This window comes from Ovis aries, chromosome 17, assembly GCF_016772045.2.
Source record: "Ovis aries strain OAR_USU_Benz2616 breed Rambouillet chromosome 17, ARS-UI_Ramb_v3.0, whole genome shotgun sequence".
Classification (NCBI taxonomy): Eukaryota; Metazoa; Chordata; class Mammalia; order Artiodactyla; family Bovidae; genus Ovis; species Ovis aries.
Window position 1 is genome coordinate 46460196 of NC_056070.1, and position 25273 is coordinate 46485468.

Here is a 25273-nt window from a genome sequence, read left to right on the forward strand (position 1 = left end):
TGTCCCTGCTTTTGGCCACAACTCGGTGGAAAAGACGCTGGCAGGGAGGGGAGAGCCATCTTGGGGTGTGTGTGTGTGTGTGTGTGTGTGTGTGTGTGTGTGTGTGTGTGTGTGTGTGTGTGTGTGTGTGTGTGTGTGTGTGTGTTTAAAACACTGACGTTTCCTGGGCTCTGGGTACTGCTGCACGGCGGTTGGTTCCCCACCCCCCACCCCACCCCCCGATCTTTTTCTCTTTGGGCCTGCTTGCCTGCCTGCAGAAAACTAATGAATCATTTCTAGCTGAATCCAAGCAGTGCAGACACACCAATGCCCTCTCTCTCTCTCCCCCTCCCTCCCTCCTCCTCTCTTCTTCCCTCCCTCCCCCTTCCCTCTCTGCTCTCTCCCTCTGGCCCCCAGTTTGTAATCTGACACAGCAGACTGCAGTTGTCTCCCGGTGAACCTCCCAGTCTTGGCATTGCTGCTTCTAAGGTAGGCTGAGATTTATTTATTTTTTTTTTCTCCTAAAAATAGCTTCTCGTTTGCCTTTTCACCCCTCAGCGCGCACCCCGCGCTGCAGCGGCGGCGGTGATAGCTGGGTGATAGCCGGAAACTCTCTGCCAAGACAAAGTTTATTTTCCAGCGGTCTAGGGATGCCCTTCAGCACCGGGTCCGGGTACCGCGCGGCTGGCGAAGCTGCCATGGACGCCGGTGCCGGTGCCGGAGAGCCGCCGGGAGAGGCGGACCGTTTCCAGACGATTCCTCCCGCTGATGCGGGATACTGCTGCTTGGTCCCGGTGGTTCTGGTTTCCCAGGGCAGGGCTGGCGGTTCTCTGTCACTGTGGGGTTCCCGACACCCTTTCGGCCCCCAGCTTTGCAGAAAAGCCCCTCTGGGCGAAGTTTGACACCAAGGCAGGCAATGTCTTTGTAACCCCCAGGTGTGTGAGTTCCGATTGTTTCTCATCTAAGCCTGTTGGGGGCTCCGGATGTGGTCTTCTTGGAGGTTGGGCTGGAGTGAGGAAGGGGTTGTGGGCCAACGAATAAAAAAATAAGAGTTGGTTGTGTCATCCCCAGCTTGGCTCAGATCTGAAATGTATGGAGCCAGGGACCTGCACGTTGAGAATTTGTCAATTCATGTCCCATAGACTGACTTGAATGATTTGTTTGTCAAAACAGATGTTCCCGGCAGAATGCGTGCGTGCGCGTCTGTGTGTGCGTGTGTGTGTACCCACAGGCTGTTTGCTGAGGCAGGCCCTCCCCGGAAAGCCATGTTTTCACCTGGAGACGCAGTGTTTACAGGACGATCTGCCGGGAGGGAAGTTGGGTTTGGGGGCCAGTGGGGGCGAGGGTGCTGTTTGTTCTGACTCTGAGGCCTTTGTAGAGGCAGGTGCGCTGCTGTCCCCAAAAGTCCAGCTGAGGGCTGGGTGGACGCGGCTCAGCACTCGGTCATTGGGTCACTGGGCTCGGGGCCACTGGGGGCTTCTGCAGGAATTGGGGGCAGGGGCTCTCCAGACCATTCCACTGGGTTTGCAGTTCCCCCAAGTTCTTAGGATGGCAGGGTGAGCGAGCAGGGGAGGGCCTTGGGGGAAGGGGTCCACCCTGGGATCTCTCTCTGCATCATCACCTTTTACTAAAGTGAGACCCCCACCTCATTAAGGGACAGAAAATGTCCCAGGGAGAGCAGTCAGAGGAAGAAGGGAATGAGCTGGCTCTGAACATGGAAGATGAGATGGAGAGAGGAGGGGGGCGTGGACCACCTCTCCTCACGCCCAGTTTCTGAGCCAGGAGTAAAGGAGGTGTCATGGGAGGGGAGCACTTTAAACTCAGCCCGATTTGCAAGGTGAACGGTCCTGGGGGGGTCCGCTCCCGATCCTGACACCCCAGCCCCTCTGCTTTCTCCCAGCCCTGCTGTAGTGTTTGGGGTTTTGTTATCTTGGAGTGTGATTTGGGCTCCTGTGAAGTTGAAGCCTCCAGGCTAGATGCTTGGGTACGACCTGGGCTTGTGTCTCCGGCGTGGGGCTGTGGTGTGGGAGGCAGGCAGGCAGACAGACCCATCTGCAGTGTGGGGTGACTGGGCTGTGCCCCAGGGCCTACGGCTGCTCTGCTGGCCATATGGCACTGTACCCGGGACACGGAGCAAAGCATTTTGAGGTTATTTCAGGGAAGTGGCTGGCAGCTGATATTTACCACCCTCCCCTTCTGAGAAGATGACAAAATGGGTCAGGGAAAGGTTGGCGCTGTCAGCGTGCCAGGGGAGTGGGTGGGACTTAAGGGGCTTCCCTCACCCCCACCCCAGTCCCAGGTCTGTGCCCTGCATCCCCCAGATCAAACCCAGCCACATCTGAATCCCTGGTGGGGGGAGTCTGAAAGCTGCCCCAGGTGAGGCCATGTGCCGACTGGGCTGAGAACTAGCAATTTAAAGAAAAAGGCAGCAAACCAATTCCACTGATTCTCTCCACTGTGTTTTCCAGTCTCATTTCTCCCTACGTGGTTGGCGTTTGGGAGAACAGCCTGTGCTTAAAGGGCAGGAGGAGGGGCACAGAGCAGCGAGGTTCTTTCCTGAGCTTCCACTTCCAAACCTCCCTCCTTTGTGTTTTTGGAGTGAAGCTTGAAGTTTTAATTAGCGCCAGGGCTCTCAAACGTTGGGGAGCATCCGAGTCGTGGAGGGAGCAGGGTGAGAGCAATTTCTGAGCAGCGCTGGGGAGGAGGTCTAGGGTTCGAATTTCTCAATTTCTGGTGCTGATGCTCCTGATCCAGGGACCTCACTTTGAGAACTGCTGGGTTAGGGGTCACCCCCAAGGTGGTCAAGCATCTGTGGGAGTCGTCTACCGTGCTGTTGATTTGGGTTGTGAGTATAAACAAAGTGTGATTCTAGCAAAGCCCTGGCCCCTTTGGTGGGTGTAGGCTCATGTTGGAACTTTGCTCCTAGCAAGGAGACTCCTTTCCTGCATGGCTGGAGCAACTGCTCCCGGTGGTAGGGGAGGTAGAGGATTTAACCGCTGAATTTCCCAGTTGTTTTGGGGTAGCGGGAAGGGTGGAATCTGTGTAGTCCTGGGAACTTGTTTAAGGATGCACCTCCTGCTGTGCTGGTCTATTATGGATGCACTGGAGTGGCTGACCTTGACTTCTCGTAAACTCTTCTTCATTTCTCTGGTTCCTTTTGAATTAGATCGTTATACTCTATGAACAGTGTTTCCGCAGCTTCTCTTTGCCTCTGCCTGTCCATTTGAAAAGCTGCCTGATCTTGTTATGGCATCCGCTCCAAGCTCGCAGTTGCAGAAAAGCAATGGCCTGTTGTTAGTGCCACTGCACTGGGTGCGAAGTGTTGGCTGAACCTCACTCCACAGTCCCTAATGTGTTATTGTTACAGGTTCTGCTTTCCCCTTTCCTTCTCTCTGTCTCCCTTCTCTCTCTCCCTTGCCTCTCTTCCTGTCTCTTCCCTTTCACCCCAGTCCCCACCCCTTTTATCTTTCCCGTCACAGCCAGTCCCTTCGATGCGTTTGATATATAACCCTGAATTTGCATTTATGAGAAACATTAGTGCTGCCACATTCCCAGGTGTTCTGATGAACAGAAATTCCATGGTGCTCTAGACCTGGCTCTGTTTCCTGCTTCTCTCATTCAGTCCTGTCCCTTTGTAGTCCCTCTGTGTCAGAGTGTGTATTTCTGCTGAGTTACCTCTAACTGCTGTGTGATATTCCGTAGAGCTCACAGACCACCTTTTTCTTGCCCATCCCCATCGAGGACACCAGGTTGGCTCCAGAGCCCAGCTGCTCAGATGATGTTGCAGCAGCATCCTTGCACGTGTGCCTGAGGGTCCTGAGTGAGAATCATTCTGAGTGCATCTCAGAAGTGGATCGCTGGGGCAGAGGGGATGTGTCTACCTCATTTCAGCAAGTTCTTCCAGCTTGCTCTGCAGGGTGCGTTCTCTTTCCCCACGTTCTTTCCAGCACTTAGCACTGTCTGACTTTCTAACATTTGCAATGAACTTTTCCAGCCCTTGTATATCCAGTTCTGCCTAAAGCTGTTTGGGAGGGGGCTTTCACAGACACTTCAGTTCCAAACTAGCATTTGCGGGCAGCAACAGAGTTGGGAGGGTTTTCAGGGGACTGGGCTATGTCTCTCAGAGTCACTTCTTAAGTCTGAGGCAGCCTGCCCTGTCTCAGGCCTTATGGGTAACGGGTCTTCCTCTTTGAGAACTGATGTGTTTCTTGGGGCAGTGTCTGGGAGGGTCCTTTGGCTCATTCTTACAGTGACAAAGAATCTCAAATTAACCCTTGACATTTGAAGCTATGTTTTCAGTCACCAAGACCCACTGAGAAGACTCAAAAAATTAATCATTTCTCATGAGACTTTAAACCTGTTCCTGGTAACGGGACCTGAGTGGATCCGTCTTCATAAGTCAATGATATCATGCTAGGGTTTCTTGGGTTATGCACATGCTCAGTCACTCAGTCGTGTCTGACTCTTTGCTACTGCGTGGACTGTAGCCTGCCAGGCTCCTCTGTCCATGGGATTTTTCAGGCAAGAATACTGAAGTGAGTTGCCGTTTCCTCTTCCAGGGGATCTTCCCAACCTAGGAATCGAATCCGTGTCTCCTTTGCTTCCTGCGTTGGCAGGTGGATTCTTTACCACTGAACTACCTGGGGGGCCCCTGTTGGGTTATAGTTAATGTATTATTAATAACGTGTACATGACACATATTAATACATGTATGAAGTGAAAGTTGCTCATTCATGTCTGATTCTTTGCAACCCCACAGTCTATACAGTCCACGGAATTCTCCATGGAGTGGAGTGGGTAGCCTTTCCCTTCTCCAGGGCATCTTCCCAACCCAGGGATCGAACCCAGATCTCCCACATTGCAGGCGGATTCTTTACCAGCTGAACCACAAAGGAAGCCCAATACATGTATTTAATGCATTAAATGGATACCTGAGAAATAACAATTTAAACCTGCCTTGACATTTCTTAGTTTTCACTGGACCAGGAGGCTCATAAAATGGGAGAGGCTAGGACTTCTTTGGGATTCTGGATGACTTACTCTTTTTTAAAATGTATTATTATTTTTAAATTGAAGTATAGTTGATTTACAATGTTGTGTTAATTTCTGCTGTATTCTTTTTTTGTTATGTTTTTTCCCAGGACTTTGACTATAGTTCCTGTGCCCTATAGCAAGACAGTCAGATAACCTGTTCTTAATGTTCACTCACATGGGAAAGAAGTGTCAACGACTTCCAGGCCCTGAGGGGCTTCGCAGGGACACAGATGGGTGAGGTGGCAGAGTCTGTGGCAATTGGGTGTGGGGGAGGTTGTTGAGAAATGGAGGAATCAGGGTGACTAAGGGCATTCATCTAAAATTATCTTATTTGCTGACATTTTTATTGTCTGTTTTTCCATGCAAGTGCTTTGCACATAGTACGGTGTCAATAAATCTTTTTTGGAAAGAATGAAGAAAAGTGAAAGTAAACATTGCTCAGTCGTGTCTGACGCTTTGTGACCCCATGGACAGTCCATGGAATTCTCCAGGCCAGAATACTGGAGTGGGTATTCTCCAGGGGATCTTCCCAACCCAGGGATCAAACTCAGGTCTCCCACATTGCAGGCAGATTCTTTACCAACTGAGCTATCAGGGAAGCCAGGAGTGAAGGAAGGAAATGACCTCTAAGAGGCCCCAGGGTGGGATGGGGCAGTAACCTCTAGTCTGGTTACTGGCCTGCGCATTGTCGTCACCACAAGCTCTACGATTATGTGTTACAGGATGGTTCTGTTCTCTAGAATGAAGCTCCTGGAAGGCAGCAGTTGTGATGTTTATTTTTGTAATCTAGGGATGAAAACAGTGCAGTCACTTATTCATTCAACAAACATTTGAGCCCCTATTAAATATTAAGTAGCATTTTGAGCACAGAGCAGCCGGCAAGATAGCTAAAATCTCTGTTCTTATGGTTGTGTGGATGTGTGTGTGTGTTTGACAACAAGCAGATGACTAAAAAACAAATAGAGGCAACACCATACAGAAGATTATAACAGCCTGATGTGAGAGCCTGTGGAGGGGTGATCCTTGAAGTTCTCATGGAGGAAGTGACATTTAAGAATCCAGGTATACAGATACAGGTGCAAAGACCCTGAATATCTGAAGGAAGGAACAGCGGTTTCCTTTCTCTTAGATGGCTGTGCAGGAAGTGCCGGCAGGATGTATTTGGAGCAGGTGGAATGACGGGGGTCTGGAGTCCCCAGGCTTTCACCCATGGACACTGAGCATGAGCCATGAGCTCCTACAGGTATCTGAAACCAGTGGGTCAGGGTAGTTTGCCAGTGCCATCCTCAGGGAATTGGCCACAGGGTTCCCTTTTTCGAGATGCAAAGGTTCTCCTCCCCACTTCCTCTTGTCCCCGTCTTGCCCCATCCCATCGCATGCTGCCACCAAGAAAACCTGTTTGTCTTGCCTTTGGAAAAAAGGCATTTTGAATGGGGCTTGTGGCTGCTGATCTGGTCAGAGGGGACTTTGGAAAGATTCTCTATGATGAAATATTCTTGTTGCCAAAAACCTAGCACGGATGCTGTGATGACCGAGTTTAGAATTGGTTGCTGCAGTTGGCTCAGCAGAGTTGGTTTCCATTGGGAAGTTATGGATGGTTATTGTTGACTGATTGTTTCTAAGACAGAATCACTCCTCATCGTGTTTCTCCACTGTTACTTCAGACTCAGAGGTGTAGAGAGGTAATAGGGCCATGGGGTTGTTTGCTTGTTTCTAATGTTTCCCTCCTAACAGCACTCCCCTGCCCCATCCCAGAAAGAACTCTGGAGTACTAGGAAATCATGTTTGGTTGTTAGCTCCATGTCTTTAAAGAGCTCAGATTTAGGGGCCAAGAATCTGATCTGTGTATCTAGCTAGTTATCCAGGACTTGCTCCAGGGGGTTGGGATGCTGGTGAGCTGGGGGCCAGGTTTGGGGCAAGTGACAGGGCTGCCTCTGCTGATGTCAAAACCACACTGACCGTCCCTACCCAGCTCACTACATGGGTTCTGCATCTTGAATTTGTTTTTTCAATGACATCTTACAAATTTATTTATTTATTTATTTGTCTGCACTGGGTCTTGGTTGTGGCATACAGAATCTTTAGTTTATGGCATGTGAACTCTTAGTTGCATCATGTGGGATCTAGTTTTTGACCAAGAATTGAACCCAGGCCCCCTGCATTGGGAACAAAGAGTCTAAGCCACTGGACCACCAGGGAAGTCCTTAATTTTTTTAAAATTAATTTTTATTGGAGTATAGTTTGCTTTGCAAGGTTGTATTATAATAGTTTCTACTGTCCAGCAAAGTGAATCAGCTGTATGTATACATATATCCCCTCTTTTTTGAATCTCTTTCCCATTTAGCTCACCACAAAGTAATGAGTAGAGTTCCCTGTGCAAAAGGTTCTCATTAGTTATCTGTTTTTTTGTTGTTGTTGCTGTTCAGTCAGCAAGTTGTGTCCAACTTTTTGCGACCCCGTGGATTACAACATACCAGGCTCTCCATCCTCTACTATCTCCTGAAGTTTGCTCAAATTCATGTGCATTGAGTTGGTGATGTTATCGCACCATCTCATCCTCTGCTACCCTCTTCTTCTTTTGCAGAAGCACCTGATTTTTATTATAAAAGTAAAGCCTTTTCATTGTGGGAAAGTTAGAAAGTATTTTTTAAAAAAAAGCAGGAAGAAGAAAATATTGTTGATTCATAATCCTGTCACCCAGAACCAACCATTGTTAATACTGGCATTTTTTCCAGTTTCTTCTCTATGAGGGTTTTTATTTCATTAACTGTTTTGAAATATGTTTTTAAAACATTTTACATGATAAAGTTGGCATTTCTCCATGATATAGAAAGACACTGCAAAAACATATCTTAGAGTAGCTGTGTAATACTTGAACATGGTTATTCCCAGCTTACTTATCATATAGGACCATTCAGACTGTTTCAGTTTTTCCTCATTATTACAAATAATCGGTGGCCACCCTGGTGGCTTAGATGGTAAAGAATCTGCCTGCAATGCGGGAGACCCAGGTTGGGTCCCTGGATTGGGAAGAGCCCTTGGAGAAGGAAATGGCTACCCACTCTAGTATTCTTGCCTGGAGAATCCCCATGGACAGAGGAGTCTGGTGGGCTACAGTTTGTGTGTGTGTGTGTGTGTGTGTGTGTGTGTGTGTGTGTGTGTGTGTGTGCTCAGTCACTTCAGTTGTGTCCAACTCTTTGCAACCCTATGGACTGCAGCCCACCAGGCTCCTCTGTCTATGGGATTCTCCAGGCGAGAACACTGGAGTGGGGTGCCATGCCCTCCTGCAGGGGATCTTCCTGACCCAGGGATCAAATTTGCATCTCCTGCATTGCACGCAGATTCTTTACCGCTGAGCCGTCTGGGAAGCCCAGCTACAGTCCATGAGGTCTCAAAAGAGTTGAACACGACTGAGCAACTAACATACACACGGTACCCAATTTGCTGTCCTTCTGGGTGATACACGGGGCTGTCTATTTGGAGGGTCAAGGGATTTTTATAGCAGGGTCTCCCACGGCACAAGGCAGTCCCACAGGAGAGTCTCAAACTAGCTGTCAAGGTAGATTACAACCTCACTTCCCCTCCCAAACCTCCACTTCTCCAGAATTCTCTGGCCGTCAAAGTAAATCGTGCCTCTGCCACTCAGACACCCCATCTTGAGAACTGGGGGTCACTTTGGTCTTCTCCTGGCCCACCTGCATCCGATTTTGTGGAACCTGTGGCCAAATCTCCAGTACTGGCAAGTGGCTGATACATAGTAGGTGCTCAAGAATGATGAACTGGTGTATGTGACACCCTCCAGGGTGGGCTGGGTGCCTTTGTCACCCCCCAGACTCTGGATAGTCCTCAAGCCCACCAGCTCTGGGTGGGGTCCCTTCACTCCAGTTCTGGACCATTTTTTTAAAGATTTTTTTTTTTAATGTGAACCATTTTTTAAAGTCTTTATTAAACTTGTTACAACACTGCTTCTGTTTTGTGGGTTTTTTTTTTTTTTTTTTTTTGGCCATGAGGTATGTAGGATCTTAGCTCCCTGACCAGGGATTGAACCCTCAACCCCCGCTTTGGAAGGTGAAGTCTTAAGTACTGGACTCCCAGGGAAGTCCCTGGATCATTAAAAAAAATTTTATTTTTGAGTTTTAATCAATTATTTATTTAGTTTTGACTGCGCTGGGTCTTCATTGCTCGACATGGGCTTTGTCTAGTTGCATTGGGCGGGCTTCTTCTTGCAGTGGCTTCTCTTGTTGTGGAGCACAGGCTCTAGAATGTGGAGGCAGTAGTTGCTGCACACGGGTTTATTTGCCCTTGGGCATGTGCGATCTTTGTTCCCAGACCAGGGATCACACCTGTGTCCCCTGCACTGGCAGATGAGTTCTCGACCACTGGACCACCAGGGAAGTCCCGGACCATTTTTTTAGGCTGAGAATTAAATAAGGGAGCCTGTGTGAACAGCCCTTGGAACCATAAATGTAGTAATATGTGTGCCACTGACTGGGCATCCCCGTGTGTCCTCAATTTTTATGTGCACAACACTGAGGCTTTATAAGGTGGGCTTTGGACATAGTTTAGAGCCATTTTACAGACAGCACAATCATCTAAGAGACATGAGGAACTTTTCCAGGGTCTCACACCTGGGGAGGAGGGGCCCAGGTTTTAAATTTGGGTCAGCCAAGCTCGGAAGCTGGTGGATATCCACTGTGCAGAATTGCCCTCATGGAAGGAAGAGCAAGCCGGCGAGTGTGTCTTGAAGGCGGTGGGCATCAGGGAGACATGGTGGCGATGGAGGTGGGAGGAAGCGGGGGCAGGCCACGCAGTAGTGGTCAGAAGGGCCTCAAACTGGTTCTGCTGCTGCTGCTGCTGCTAAGTCGCTTCAGTTGTGTCCGACTCTGTGCGACCCCATAGACGGCAGCCCACCAGGCTCTGCCACCCCTGGGATTCGCCAGGCAAGAACACTGGAGTGGGTTGCCATTTCCTTCTCCAATGCATGAAAGTGAAAAGTGAAAGTGAAGTCACTGAGTCGTGTCCAACTCTCAGTGACCCCATGGACTGCAGCCTACCAGGCTCCTCCATCCATGGGATTTTCCAGGCAAGAGTACTGGAGTGGGGTGCCATTGCTTTCTCCCAAATTGGTTCTAGGTGAGGAGGTTAAAAGCAACCGGAAGGTTCTCAGAGGAGCAGCGTGGTCTGCCTGTTTTCAGCGGGATGCTCTGGCTGCTGTGTGGGGTGGACTGCAGGGCAGAGGTGGATGAGGAGATGGGAAGGGGCTGACACAGCCTTCAGGGGATGAGACGATGGGGTCACAGCGTAGCAGTGGCCATGGTGAGAAGAGATCAGATTCAGGACTTGAAGGAGAAAAGAGAGAATAAATCCATGGGAACAGACCTAGGATACAGCTGAGGATGGAGGAGGAGGTTGGGAGGGGAGACTGCATGGAATGACACACATCTCCATTTCCAGCAGTGGTTCTCAGATCTTTAAAAAAATATGGCTGCCAAAGAGGGACATTGGTGGACCCATACAATGGAATACCGCGTGTGCTGTGTGCTTGGTCGCTCAGCCATGTCCAACTCTTTGTGACCCTATGGACTGTATCCCACCAGGCTCCTCTGTCCCTGGGGATTTTCCAGGCAAGAATACTGGAGTGGCCTCCTCCAGGGGGTCTTCCCAACCCTGGAATCAAACCCAGGTCTCCTGCATTGCAGATGGATTCTTTACCATCTGAGCCACCAGGGAATACTATTCAGCTATAAAAAAGGAGTGACATTCAGATGCATCCCACCCCGTGGATGAACCTTGGGAACAAGATGCTAAGAGAAAAGAGACAAGACATGGAGGATCACTTATTGTATGATTCTACCAGCATGAAATTTCCAGGACTGGAAACCCATAGACAGGTAGTAGGTTGGTGGCTGCACAGGGCTGGAGGACTGGGGAGACTGGGAAATGATAAAGGTGTTGAGTTTCTTTCTGAAGTGATGAAAATGTCCTAAAATGGAGTATGGTGATGATTGCATGTATCTGAGAATATACTAAAATCCATTGATTTGTACACTTTAAATGGATGAGTTGGATGCTACTTGAGTTCCATCTCAATAAATCTGTTTTAAAAATACTGATGTCCCCGCCCCATCCCAGAGTGGGGGCTCAAGTGGGCCCTGAAGGCGGGTTTCAAAGGCTCCAGGGACTGTCGGGTGGCTCCAGGCTCTGGGAACTGATCTGTTCAGTTCTGGTTCTCTGTGCAGCCGTATCCTCCTGCAGAAAGCCTGTTTCTTCCTCTTTCCTTGAGGGAGGGGCGGGGCTCCCTTCATCCTCTGTCATTTCTTCTGGACTTTCTCCAGGTGGTCAGTATTTTGAGGGTGCATGAACCCTCCAGGCCTGGGCATCTCCTCCTGCCCCAGTCCAGCATCCCAGAGAGGGAGGCCTGGGTGTGCACAGTGGCGTGTGCAGGGTCAGAGCTGTGGGCAAGGTGAAGCATTGATGTGGGTGGCATGTGATTCCCGGAGGTCCGAGTCACCCGAGGCTGCTTTCTTGTCTGTAACCAGCTTGTTTTAGCTCTGCTTTTTCTTAAGATCAGGAAAGTTGATCCTGTCACTGGAGGATAAATTTGATTACTTTGTGTTTTCTCTATCGTTTCAAAATTTCACAGTTAATTTCTCTTCCATGGAGAGGGGGCGTGGAGGGTACAGCTGGCTGAGGTCAGCTCGACCATCAAAGTGGAGGCTAAGCAGAACTGGTCCAAAATATTCCTTCCCCCTCCCCTGGGGAGTGGGATGCGTGGGGAGAAGGCTTCCTTTACTCTGTCGGAATACGGTCCTGCCGCACTGGGGACCACTGGTATTTTCTGAATAATTCCTCTATTGATTAGTAATAATCCATTCAGTTCAGTTCAGTTGCCCAGTTGTGTCTGACTCTTTGTGACCCCATGGACTGCAGCATGCCAGGCCTCCCTGTCTATCACCAACTCCCGGAGTTTACCCAAACTCATGTCCATTGAGTCGGTGATGCCATCCAGCCATCTCATTCTCTGTACTGATTCATAATTCCACTTGCGATTAGTCTGGAATTCAATCATAACCACGGTACTAACAATCACTAACCCTATAAGGGGGGAGCTGTCATTCTCTATGCCTTGTGGATGGGGCCTGAGACCAGGGAGCAGAAGTCACCTGCCCAATCTCATGAGGCTGGTGAGTGAAGCAGTCAAGTGCACTGGGGCTCTGTGGGCAGAGCTCACACCCTAACCATCATGCCACACTGCCACTGAGGAGGGTGCTGACCTGTTCCTGCACTCACTTCTCTCCCTGTGGCTCCTGCAAGGGGAGTTAATCCCACAAAGGGGGCTGTGAGATGACCTTCAGTAGGTGCCACTGGCCATGTTTAAGAGTCTTAAGCCAGCTTGGCTAGTTCTTGCCTTAGGTCTGTGATCTTCGGGGTGTGTGATCATGGGTGTGTTTCTTTACATTTTTCTTATAGCTTTTTATTTTACACTGGGGTATAGCTGATCAGCAATGTTGTGATACCTTCAAATGAACAGAGAAGGGACTCAACCATGCATATACATGTATCCATTCTCCCCCAGCTCCCCTCCCATCCAGGCTGCCACGTAACCTTGAGCAGTTACTTGTGCTATATAATAGGTCCTTGTTGGTTATCCCTTTAAAATATAGCAGTGTGTACCTGTCCGTCCCAAATTTCCCAAGCATCCATTTCCCTATCCTTCCCACCCCCCGCCTTGGGCAGCCATAAGATTGTTCTCTGACACGCAAGGGGTGTGTTTCTTAACCTCTCTGTGCCTTGTTTTCCTATCTATAGAACAGTGTCATCTATCTCTTTCTCAAAGGATTGAGCTAATACAGGTAAACTACTCAGTACCCAGTAAGCACTCAATACATATTTTAGCTCTTACCATTATTCTCATTCAGATGGGGAGACTGTAGATGGGATGTTTTGATGATTAAATGAGTTGAATGATGTGAAACATTCAGGACAGGGCCTGGCAGACAGTGAGGGTTCAACACAGGCTAGTTAATATTATCACTGCTATGGTTCTCAGATCCCAAACAGACCAGGCAGTAAAATGACAATGGAATGAATAGGATGCGATAAACAAGACAGGATCCCACCTGATACATGAATGCGGACCTTCTCCCCACACCCCGTGCTCCGGGTGGGAGGTTGTCCCCGAAAGCCTTACTTCCGCTCAGCTGACTGGTGGCCGAGCTGACCCCCTGCACCAGCCCCTCCATCACTGGTGCCCTCAGCCAGCACAGGATGAAAACATCACATTCTCCCTGCTGTCAGTGACTTGAATGTTTGAGCAGCCATTTACATCTTTCTGATGGGTAATCTGCAGAAACAGACACGTGCATATGAGACTTGGCTCTCACGAAGCTCCTTTACGAAATCCTCGCTACCATGTTGACCTCGGTGTGTGTTGGATGCTCAGTCGTGTCTTCTTTGAGACCCCATGGACTGTAGCCTGCCAGGCTCCTCTGTCCATGGGATTCTCCAGGCAGGAATACTGGAGGGGGTTGCCATTCCCGTCTCCAGGGGATCTTCCCGACCCAGGGATTGAAGACAGGTCTCCCGCACTGCAGGCAGATTCTTTAATGACTGGGCTACCAGGGAAGCATGTCGACTTGGGTAAGGGCTCCTTTAAAGCCCAGACCCACTGGCTTATTTCAGGTTAAAATCAGACTTGACGTTGGGACTCCCCAGTTCTGATCTGTTTTAAGAGCCTCAAGCAAAGGTGCTTTCACTGGTCCTTTGAAGTTTGTTTGGACTTGGGTCTCCTGGGCAGTGCAGCCTAGATTTTTAAATAGATGCTTCTGCGATTTATTTATTTTTCTTTTCTTATGAGCAGAGCTACCTAAACCGTGTGGGAGGGAGAGATTTGTACAGGGAATGGCGTTGTGCAGTCCTGCTTGGGGTGTAGGGGCTGTGATGGGCTCGGCCTCTCTCTGTTTGGCTTTTACACACTGCCTCTGGGAAGATGCTCAGTTGGAACTCGGCCCCACTGTCTGGGCAGATAGGACATTTCTACAGCGCAGGGAGCCTGAGGCTCTTTCCTTCTGCCCTGCACAGGGACCTGGAGGCCTATAGAAGAAAGGGAGAGGGAGAAACAGTGGGGGGCCTCAAACACAGTAGATAAAGCAGCAGACACGTTCACTGATATTTCACCAGATAGGAGCACATCAGAAACAGGTGTGCTGGGACTTCCCTGGTGGTCCAGTGGTTAGGGCTCTGTGCTTTCACTGCAGGGGATATGGGTTCGATCCCTGGTCAGGGAACTAAGATCCCACATGCCTTGCAATGCAACAAAATAATAATAATAATACTTTATTAAAAAAAGAAACAGGGGTACCCCCAGGGGTTAATGGGTGCACCTGGCCCATGGGACAGCTGTGTCTCCTCCTGACCACCCTCACCCCCAGGATGGTTCTGTGACTCACAATCTCGGGAGAAATGAATGGGGGAAACATAACTCCTTTCTTCCCAGAAGTAAACACATACAGAAAGGCTTGGATTAGGTGCCCCAGGAGCCCTGGGTTCTGGACCGTGTTTTGCAATGAACAGGTCGGTCACCTCACTGCCTAGGTTTGGTCTTCTTGGTTCCAAAGTGCAGATAGTAGTCTCATGCTGTAACTGAAAGTGAGGTCTGGCTGGTTGCCATTCAAAAGCCAATAAGGGGCCAGCTTGGTGGAGATGAAACTTTGCTTTATTTTGGATGTTCGAAACCTGGGTGGGCTTGGGAGGGCAGACTCCTGTCCAAACGCTGACGCCCCCCACCCCTACTGACTACCAATGGGAAAGGACTTTTATCGATGGAGGGAGGGGGCGCCATGAGAAACAGCACAGTCAGCTCTGACAGTCATCTTGAAGTTGGTCACCGGTGGTCTGACCAGCATCATCTTGATTGTTTTCAGTACAGTTAGTCTTCAGTTCCAGGGTCAGCTGGTTTCAATTTCTTGAGAGCAGGTCTCAAAATTGTGGCCACGTATGTCATGGCCTCAGCCTAGTCATCATGTAGTTAACTTCTTTCACCTGGGGGGGTTGGTTTTCAGTATTAACAAGACGGCTTGCAGGATATGGCTCAGACCATTATCCACAGCCCTCGAGAAGGAACGAAAAGTCCTTGACTAAGTTTAATGACTAAACAATTACTATTTAGTCCTGTTGGGCAGTTTTCCTTTGTTTCTCCATGTTTCAGTTCTCTGATTAAACTTACTCTTTGGCCAAAGTTTTTCCACAGACAAAAGGCAGGCAGAGGACCTGGGGTGGGGGGCAAGGACCATGGAGTCCTGCTCGTTTCAGCACCACTGTTTCCAAACTCGGGTCACACAGGCATCACCTCCCAACCTGGTGCATGCGTGTTGTGAGCGGTGGTGCTTTGCTTGCTCCTTTATTTCTTCAGCGGGATGATATTCCCCCTCCATAAGGCCAGCTTTGTGATTTCTTTTTGCCCCAGTTGTCCAAGCCTATGCCATTACTGACTTAATATCTGTTTTCAATGGACTCATTTTCCTTTTGAAAGACATCTATCGAGGCTAAAAATAAACAAATGCAATTTTATGCGATTATCGTAAATGAAATCTTTATATCATGTTAGATGAAGCAGGACTAAAAATGAAAAGAGTGAAGATAAGAGATGTCTAATCGGTCCTAAGCATCTTCTCCTGCCTGCCTGGGCTCGGCTCCTGAGGTGCCTTCTCTGTTGAGGGGGGTTTTGTGAGTGGAACTTTTGAAAGGTATTGAAGACCGTCGGTCCCGATCGAGACTTCCTCCTGCAGGAACTCATGTAAGAGAACAGATAATGAATTAATGTCATTTAATGCTGCCCCCGAATAATAATAATAGCAAACAACAAACACTGTAAGAGCTGACAGTGGCATTCAGCTCTCTCTGTGTGCCAAGCAATGTTGTAAACACTTTGCAGGTTTTAGCACATTACATTTTCAAGGGAGGGACTTCCCTGGTGGGTCCAGTGGTGAAGCATTTGCCTTTCAATGCAGGGAACGTGAGTTCAATCCCTGATCCAGCAACTAACATCCCACATGTGTGTGTTGGACATGGCTCTTTGTGACCCCATGGACTGTGGCCTGCCAGGCTCCTCTGTCCGTGGGATTCTCTAGGCAAGGATCCTGGAGTGGGTTGCCATTTCCTTCTTCAGGGGATATTCCCCCACGGAAAAATCCAACCCACATCTCTTAAGTCTCCTGCATTGACAGGTTGGATCTTCACCAGCTGAGCCACTGGAGAAGCCCCCCTGACCTGACCCCTCGCTGCAGGGCAACTAAGCCGATGCAATGCAACTATTGAGACCGTGAGCCCCAACTAGAGAGTCTGTATGCCCCAACAGAAATCCCATGTGCTGCAACTAAGACCCAACACAGCCAAATTAAAGAAAAGAAATAGATGAAGCAAAAGACAAATAGAAAAATTATTAGAAACAAAACAAAACAAACTTCCTAGCAGCCCTACAAGGTTGTAGTGCATGCTCAAATCACTTCAGTCATGTCCGAATCTTTGCGACCCTTGGACTGTAGGGTCCATATTGGAGTGGGTTGCCATGCTCTCCTGCAGGGGATCTTCCCAAGCCAGGAATCAAACCCACATCTCTTAAGTCTCCTGCACTGGAAGGCAGGTTCTTTACCACTAATGCCACCTGGGAAGTTCCTGTGGGCTGACTGTGGCCCCCAGAAGATGCATCTGAATCCTAAGCTCTGGAATCCTATTACCTGATGGAGTGGAAGAGCGAATATCATTTACAGGGCAAAGGATGGGATTACATTAAGGACCTTGAGAGGAGGAGTTTATTATACTGGATCATCTAGTGGGCCCTGGATGCAACTGCATGCACAGACACAGAGCAGGAGGCCATGTGACCGTGGGGCAGAGACTGGAGGGATGTGGCCAGAAGCCAAGGAAGCCTGGAGGCACTAGAAAGTGGATGGAGTAGAAAGAGTCCTCCCCTCGAGCCCCAGAGACCTTGGTTTCGGACTTCTGGCCCTCAGACCTGTTGTTGCTGTTCAGGCTCTCAGTCGTGTCTGACTCTGTGACCCCAGCCCTCCAGGGAGAATGAATTTCTGATGTTATCAGCCACGTGCTTTGCTGTAATTTGTTACTGCAGCCATGGGAAACTCACACAGTGGGCATGACTGCTATCACTGTTGTGTGGATGAAGAAACTAAGCTACAGAGAGGTGGAGTAATTAGCCTGAGATCACACAGCCAGAAAGTGGCAAAGCTGGGATTGGAAGCAGGGTGATTGGACTGGAGAGTCTGGGAATCTTGGAACTTCCCAGAGGCTGCATACTGCTTGCTGGCGGGCCTTCCCCGCTTTGAGAAAACTGGAGACAGGCAGGCAGACTCATCAGCAGAAATTATTTAGAAAGCATGTCAAAACATGGGAAGCAGACTTCCCTGTGGTCCAGGGATTGAGACTGTGTGCTTCCACTGCAGAGAGTGTGGGTTTGATCCCTGGTTGGGGAACTAAGATCCCACATGCATCATGGTTATGGGTATGTTAGTTGCTCAGTTGTGTCCAAGTCTTTGAGACCCCATGGACTGTAGCCCACCAGGTTTCTCTCTTTATGGGATTTCCCAGGCAAGAATACTGGAATGGGTTGCCATCTCCTTCTCCAGGGGATCTTCCCAACCCAGGGACTGAACCTGGGTCTCCTGTGGCTCCTGCAATGCAGGCAGATTCTTTACCATCTGATCTACCAGGGATGCTCATGGTGGGGCCAAATAAATAAAAAAATTTTTTTTAATGTGGAAAGTGCTGTGTGATAGAGGATGACTTCTGGGTTTAAAAGTTGCTATTTGTGGGTGTCTTTGTTTATTTTTCAGACTAGAGGCTGCAGCTCAGCCTGTCTGAAGGCCCATGTGGGGAGGCGTGTGGCCCTGCCCAAGGACCTGCAGAGGCGATTTCCCCTCACCCCTGCTCCTGGTGGCTCAGCCCTCCTTGCAGTCCCTGTCAGGGCCCTCTCCTGGGTCTTGGTGCCAGGGGAGAGTCAGCGCATTGGCCCCACACCCACTCTCCAGAGGTCCCTGGACCTCCAAGCACCACTTCATAGGAGGTAACTCCAGCCGGGGCATTTGGACACAGAAAGGGGATATTTAAGGGAGACTTCATTGATGTTCCCAAGAATACAACAGAAGAGGAGCCGCCTGCCTCACCAGCCTGTGATGGACCCAGCGTGTCCTAGAGGGACGCCTCCTTTGTGGCCAGGCCCCAGCCTCTGCCCTGTGCTGAGTGACCTGAGGTTCCTCCTGTTGCTTCCTCCCTTCCACCCTCACCTGTCTCTTCATCTCCTACAGCATTTCTTCTCTGCTGTTCTATTATGAGGTGCTATTTTTTTTCTTTCTTCTCCCCTAGGGATCTCCATTTAAACACACACACACATACACCAAAATACTCCACCGATTAGATTTGTTGAATCTTATTCAAAATGTGGAAAGTCAACATGAGCCCAGAGCAGGCTGCAGGCAGCAGCTTGTGGGTGAAAAGCTGATCGGGGTCAGGAGGGGACAGCCTGGTCACGTGAGGGCTAATGCCTCTCAGATCCTGATTACCCATTACCGGGGAGCTGACCCGGCGCCCTGCCCAGAGCCGGGTGGGCAGACCCCAGGCTGGGGCTGAGTTGGGAGGGGGACCACCGTCCTCAAGCCGCTGTGGTTCAGGAGAGGATGCGGGATGGCAAAAGGCATGTCCATGCTTTTAAAAAATGATGATCACTTACCCTTTCTGCCTGAATTCTAAAGGTAATTTTCAAACGCTGATGGTAGCCCATCATTTTCTTATTAGCGAATTGAGGCTTCTCGGGCAGCCAGCGTAATAACTGAAGATGACCCTCACACATACTGGGCAGCAAGGGGCACCTGCTTGATGATAAGTGGTGACTGTAAAAGGCAGATGAAATAGGAAATAGATGGTGAGCATCCCATCCCGGGTTAACTGGCTCCCCCAGTGGTCCCGGGTTTGACATTCTGGCACCTGCAGCAATTATTTTAGGATTCAAGACCAACAATCCCGCCTGCACCCACTGAAGTGACCCAGTGATCTGCATTCATTATGGAGAAGATCCTATTATCATGAACTTCTCGGGGCACCTAAAATGTAACAGCATTTACTGAAATGAGCAAATTGCTGGAAATCATAGTCTTGTCGTCTTGGCCCAGGAATGAAGGAGAAGAAGTAAATGATGCTGATGCTGTTAACATACAGAGCATCCTCAAACTCTGAGTTTTTAATTTTTATTGAATTTTCACAGCCTCATATTATGAATTCTGCTTTTAAGGATGGGCTTTATTGGATAAGGCTCAAGAATTTAACTTGTTCAAAGTCACAGTTTGTAACAGGGTGGGTGGGGTTGGGCAAGATTCTATTCTGTATAATCTGATTCTAGAGCCTTATCCCTTAATCAATGTGCAATGGTTCTTATTAGAAGAGATTAATAGCTGAAAAGACATTCTTTAAATTCCCATAGGGAAAGTGTAAAAGTGTTAGTCGCTCAGTCATGTCTGACTCTTCGTGACCCCATGTACTGTAGTCCACCAGGCTCCTCTGTCCATGGGATTCTCCAGGCAAGAATACTGGAGTGGGTTGCCGTGCCTTCCTCCAGGGGATCTTCCCAACCCAGGGATCAAACCCACATCTCTTATGTCTCTTGCATTGGCAGGTGGGTTCTTTACCCTAGCGCTACCTGGGAAGCCCTAGGTTCTCTAGTCAGTTGTAAACCTGTTTTGCTCTCTAAGTTCAAGGACCCATTTTAAAAGACATACTACTGTTTGGCTTAAACATCTTGGAGAAAAACATGAATTCTGCAGCTGTCCATCAGGCTGTTGTTGCAGGAGCACGCTGCCCCTGAAGCTTGGCTCCTTCCTCCTCTGCCTCAGTCTCTGCTTTGCCTGTAGGTGTTCCTTACCTTGTGCAGCATCACTCTAATCCCTGCCATCATCTGCATGCCCTTCTGCTCTGTGACGCCATGTCCTTTTCTGTCTTCTGAAGGGACAGACTCACTGGATTTGGGGCCACTCTAATCCACTATGATCCCATCTCAATTTTTACATTCATTCTGTTACTCGAAGGTGTGTGTGGGTCTGGCTCATCGCTCAAAAGCTAACAAACAGGCTAGGTGGGTGGAAAAGGAAGTTTGCTTTATTTCAGATGCCGGCAACTGGTGGGGAGGGTGGACCTCTGTCCAAGGGCTGACTCCCCCAACTTCCCACTAGCAACCAGTGGGACAAGAACTTTTATAGACAGAAGGAGGGGGATAGATGTAGGAACAGCACAGTCAGCTCTGACAGTAATTTTCAAATTATCGGTGGCCTGACCAGTGTCCTCTTGATTGTTTTAGGGACAGTTAATCTTCAGTTTCAGGGTCCATTTGTTCCCATTTCTCTGAGGCCAGTTCTTAGAGTTGTGGCAGCTTATGTCCTGGGTACAGTCAAGGTCATCACGTAGTTAGCTTCTCCACCTGGGGTTTTAGTATCTATAAAACAGCTCACAGGATGTGGCTCAGAATATTATCTATAGCCCTTGAGAAAGAACTGAAGCTCCTTGACTTTGCTTAATGACTACATTATTATTATTTGGGCTTCTTTGATTTCCTTTGTTTCTGCATTTCTCATTTCTCTGATTAAACTTATTCTTTGACTAACCTTTTGCACAGACAGAAGACATGTGGGGGTGGGGGGACTATAGGGTTCTGCTTCATTTCAATTCCATCTGCAAAGGCTCTATCTCCAAATAAGGTCACATTCTGAGGTTCTGAATTGACGTGAATTTGGAGGGACACCATTCAAACCACCATCATGACTATCCAAGGGGTCCTCTGCGGGTGCAGGCTGGTGTTTCAGGATTCCCCTCAGCTCAGGTGACATCCGAAGGAACTGATGGAGGGAGAAAAGAAGGCTGATGTTAAGGGACTGGGTTTTGTGAGTCTCTGTGGATACGGCCAAGGTGGTGTGAGAAAACACCACACAAAGTACAAGACTGTCAAGTGACAGTTCAGGAAGTATTTTTCTTTAAACCAGTTGGGTGGTTGGGGGCCCCTAATGGCTCTCAGAGGTTGCAAATGGCTCTCATTTACTTGCAGGCTGAGTGCCATCCCACATGTTTTTGTTTGGCCCGCATAGAGTTAATTAAAATTGTTAAAAACTGGTTCCCATCATTCAAACCTTGGAATATTTCCCCCTAGGTATACAGTGTTATTTTTTTTTATTGGAAGATAACTGCTTTACAGTGTTTTATTGGTTTTTGCCTGTACAGTAAGGTGAACCAGCCGTGCGTGCATGCTTGATCCACCAGTCGCATTCGACTCTGTGACCCCACGGACTGTAGCCTGCTGGGCTATTCTGTCCATGGAATTTTTCAGGCAAGAATACTGGAGTGGGTTGCCATTTCCTACTTCAAGGGATCTTCCCACCCCAGGAGTCAAACCCACAGCTCCTGCATCTCCTGCATTGGCAGGCAGATTCTTTATCACTGTGCCACTCGGGAGGAATCAACCATAAGCACACATGCATCTCCTCCCTCTTGAGCCTCCCCCCCCACCCCTCTAGGTCATCGCAGGGCACCAGGCTGAGCTTCCTGGGCCATACAGCAGCTTCCCACCAGCTCTCCATTGTACACTGGCAGTGTATGTATGTTGGTCTTACGCTCTCAATTTGTCCCACCCTCTCTTCCCCCACTGCATCCACAAGTCCATTCCCTACATCTGCATCTCTCTTCCTGCCCTGCAAATAGGTCCATCATTATCATTTTTCTAAATTCTGTATATATGCATTAATATACGATATTTGGTTTTCTCTTTCTTACTTCACTCTGTGTAACCGGCTCTAGGTTCATCCACTTCAGTTCAACTGGAATTTTTGAGATAAAACATTTATAAAAGAGCCAACATTGGACTTTGTGGCTTCTGAACAATATTCAGTGATGTTGACTTCATGAATTTCCCTTCTAGAGGGGAGCAGGGTTCTCCGGTGAAGGGCCATGGAGAGGGCAGAAGGCCAGCACGTTTGGGGTGATGAATGGGATGGATGAAAGACTCACTGGTCACGTGGGCAAGTGAAAGAATGCATTGGATGAGTGTGGAGAGAGGTTCCGCTGCTGTCATGTGATCCAAAAGAAATGGGTTAGAGGTACATGCTCTTGGTAGAGCAATAGTCCAGGTCAGGGGCTCCACAGGGTTGAAAACCCAGGTTCCTGCTGTCTTGTAGCTCTGCCCTGGCCTCCACTGTCTGATCCAAATGTTTTATCACTGCAAACTCATCCTGGATGGCAGGAACGGAGTTGAGGTGGAGGAGAGGGTATACACCTTCCTGGGGGAACCACCCAGGGTCGTCACATAGTCCCTTTTACATCTCATGGGTAAGACTTAGTGACTTGGCCACGCCTGGCTTCCCAGGCTGGGAAAGGTTAAGTCTTTCCCTGGGCAGCCATCTGTCCAGCTGCAGCATTCTGTTCATGCGTATGAAGGGGAGAATGGATCTAACGACCACTGGGAGTCTCCACCATAGTACAGAACTTGGCTTTAGGTGCTAGATTTCAGGATGATGGAGCCTTGGGACTTCCTGATGGCCTTCTCTTTGAATGAGCAGCATGATGGTGGAGTGAAATGGCACCAGCCTCGCTAAACATTAGACTGGTGTGCTTGTACATCATTTTCTGGGTCCTGAAGATGGTGTTGTGCTTCTACAGTCTGACATATTTGAAGCGAAACTCACATTCTTTTGTAAAGTGTTAGAGCAGAAGCCTGCTTCTGAGCCCTGGTTGGCTCTGCAGGTCTCCACACCCCCTTGCTGGCCACACTCGGCCTTCTTTATGCAAGTACACTCCCCCTTCCAACCCTGGATCCTCCAGCTAATTTAGCTCTAGAACCAGAGCTGTGGATGTTACCAGAAGCTTTTGAGCAGCAACTCAGGAGGGAGCTGTCAGTTGCATGGGTGACCGAGCTGAGGGATGGAAGGAGGGTTTTGTTATCACATGAGGTGTAGAGACGAACAGGGAAACGTCCTTCACATCTCCAACTCAGAAACAGGAAATGTATTCTCCTTTAAAACCAAAGGTAGTGCTGCTACTGCTGCCGCTGCTAAGTCGCTTCAGTCGTGTCCGACTCTGTGCGACCCCATAGACGGCAGCCCCCCAGGCTCCCCCCTCGACCCCATGGACTGTAGCCCACCAGGTTCCTCCGTCCATGGGATTTTCCAGGCAAGAGTACTGGATTGGGGTGCCATTGCCTTCTCCGAAAGGTGGTGCTAGTGGTAAAGAATTTGTCTGCCAATGCAGGAGATGCAAGAGATGCTAGCTTGATCCTTGGGTTGGGAAGATCCCCTGGAGTAGGAAGTGGCAACCCACTCCAGTATTCTCGCCTGGAAAATTCTTTGGACAGAGGAGCCTGGTGGGCTACAGTCCATGGGATCACAAAGAGTCGGACACAACTGAGTGACTGAGTACGGTTACTGTTTAAAACCAAAAGCAAATGCCTCCCAAGTGGAGTAGTGCAGGTCTCTGCTCTTTGGAGAATCTCAGGTGTGAACGGGCATTTGCTACAGAAGAATGGTATGGATAATGTGTCATCCGAGGGTCAGAGCACAGAGACAGGGGAGCTCGGGCCAGAGAAAGCCTTGGAAAAGAACTGGTGTGTGAAAAGGGCTTTGGATTTTTTTTTAATTGAAACTCTAATTAGAAACCTATCTGTTGTTGTTCAGTCGATAAGTCGTGTTCAACACTTTGCGACCCCAAGAACTGCGGCACAGCAGGCTTCCTGATCCTTCACTAAGCTAAACTCACATCCACTGAGTCAGTGATGCCATCCAACCATCTAATCCTCTGTTGTCCCCTTCTCCTCTTGTCCTCAATCTTTCCTAGATCAGGGTCTTTTCCAATGAGTCAGCTCTTCCCATCAGGTGGCCAAAGTTTTGGGGTTTAAGCATTAGTCCTTCAAATGAATATTCAGGGTTGATTTCCTTTAGGATTGACTGGTTCGAGCTCCTTGCTTTCCAAGGGACTCTCAAGAGTCTTCTCCAGAAAACTATGGAACCATCATAAGCTCCTTCGGTAACTTTTAGTTCAGAAAACTCTCCTGGTTGAAGACATTTTAGAAAGTGACAGAAGCACAAAGATGGGAGTCTAGAAAGAGTCTTATGGGCATCGTTTCTTTGCTCCTCTGTGCTGGGGCCCCAGATGCGGCCGGTTCCCACGCAGCTGGCTGATGCTTTGTCAAATCCTTCTCCTGGGAAGCCTAGAATGCACTTTCCCCTGGACCTTGGAGGATCTCTGATGCTGCTTTCCTGATTTAGATACAGGCGGGGGCTCTTACCAGAAGCTCAGCCAGGTCTACTACTGGGCTACTACTGGAATCTGCACTTTTGATGTCATCTTCAGAAGAGGCGACATGGTTTTCTTCAGCATCAGCTTCTCTACAGGCACATTTATCACTTTCCTGGCTTTTCTTCTTCCCCAGTTATAACATAGGCTGCAGGAGGACGGGGCTGTTTTGTCCGCTCATCACACCCTGGCATGGGGAGTCTTGGGCATGCGGTGGGCACTCAGAGCTTGCTGGGTATGTGACACAATGAGTCCAGTTTTTCTAGTCAGAATGTGCCTGTTTACCAGGGGGCCACAAAAGAAGAACCAACTGCCTTTAGGATGTGAAACACCTTCTGTGAACCCAGATCATCTTGCTCATCTCTAAGCAGCTTGACCAGTGGATGTTTGCCCATTGCTTCCATGCTCTCACACCGTAATCAAACATGAAGAGAGCTTAAGGGCATGATACCTGGAGAGTCAGAATTCAGGGTTTATTTTCTCACTCATGGTGGGGAGGGAACAATCTTTCTTTTACTTTTTAAATTTATTTTATTGAAGTATAGTTGGTTCACAATGGTGTGTTAGTTTCTGCTATACAGCAAAGTGATTCAGTCATACATGTGTGTGCTAAGTTGCTTTAGTCATGTCTGACTCTGTGTGACCCTATGGACTGCAGCCTGCCAGGCTCCTCTGTCCATGGGATTCTCCAGGCAAGAACACTGGAGTCGGTTGCCTGCCCTCCTCCAGGGGATCTTCCCGACCCAGGGATTGAACCTGTGTCTCCTGGTCTCCTGCACTGGCAGGCAGGTTTTTTTTTTTTTTTTCTTTTAACCACTAGTACCACCTGGGAAGCCTTCAGTTATATATATATATTCTTTTTTATGTTCTTTTCTAGTTTATCCCAGGATATTGAGTATAGTGCCTGTGCTATACTATAGAACCTTGT

General features: G+C 48.8%; 1 protein-coding gene across 6 annotated transcripts in view; it reads left to right on the forward strand.

Moving 5' to 3' along the window:
- Nucleotides 1–394: 394 nt before the first annotated feature.
- The window catches only part of RIMBP2 (RIMS binding protein 2), a 305822-nt gene continuing 280943 nt past the window's right edge, over nt 395–25273 (forward strand). For 5 of the 6 annotated variants that reach the window (XM_042234494.1, XM_060400742.1, XM_060400741.1 and 2 more), the window contains exon 1: nt 395–468. The gene's annotated coding sequence lies outside the window, so the exon portion shown is untranslated. Of the gene's footprint in view, nt 469–5120; nt 5248–25273 lie in introns of all 6 variants that reach the window. The other variant, XM_042234493.1, reaches the window with a different exon arrangement.